Below are 951 nucleotides of genomic sequence, written 5' to 3' on the forward strand. Positions count from 1 at the left end.
GCACTAACTCACAGCAGGAGCAGGCATGACCTTAAAAATAAAGAGGTCTCCACTTTTCCCTTCCTCCGTCCTCTGCTGAGCATTGGGATCTTTCTGCTGAGACTAGCAGAAAGTAAAACATCTGCCATGCTGGATGCAGGAGGTGACTCCCATCCCCACAGACACAGCAAGCTGGGGGTGATGGGGCCAGACTCAATCCTGGCTCATGAGTTTTCAACAGACTTCCATTGTATTCCCGCTGCCAGTTCCACCCCAGGGATCCCAGCCCTCTCCCGGCAGCCTGTTGGGCACAGCAGGGCAAGGACAACTGGATCAAGGCTCCATGCACTGCAACTCGATCTCTGCTTGGCTTGATATAATATTAATGACAAGTAATGTGTCAATGCAGAGCCACAAAAGCAATCATTTTCCAGCTGTGTTACGCCTGAAGGAGAAACACAGGCTCATCTTGACCCCAGGGTCACGCTAGGGCCCAAAGGCCCTGTGAACACACAAGAGCGCAGAGGCCCCCAGCACCCGCAGCCCCGGCTCTCCCACCATCCCGCCCGTGCGGCACCGAGCACCCGGGTGCTGGTAGGGAAGGTGCAGAGAGCTCGGGCGGAGCAGGGGGACCTCACCCAGCACCGCACCTCTCCCCCAGGCACCGAGGGGCTTCCTACCCCTAGGGCAGGCATGGGGGCACAAGGACATGTCTTACGGCTGCACACCATGGCCAGGTCTCACGCCAGGCACCAGCCTGCCGAAGTCCGAGCTGAGCACTGGCTTGTTGCAGTGAGAGCTCCTATGAATGCTGCTTGTGGGGTTGCTCAGGAGCCCGCTGTATCGTGCTGCGCTTGGTCTGAACATTTAAACTTGCACATAGGACATAACCCACTGCCCTTTATATTGAAATAGGAAAGAAATATTCCACCTCATCAAAGCATGTCCAATTAGTGTTCTGCTAAGTTAACG

This window comes from Cariama cristata, unplaced genomic scaffold, assembly GCF_000690535.1.
Source record: "Cariama cristata isolate BGI_N322 unplaced genomic scaffold, ASM69053v1 scaffold38861, whole genome shotgun sequence".
NCBI lineage: Eukaryota > Metazoa > Chordata > Aves > Cariamiformes > Cariamidae > Cariama > Cariama cristata.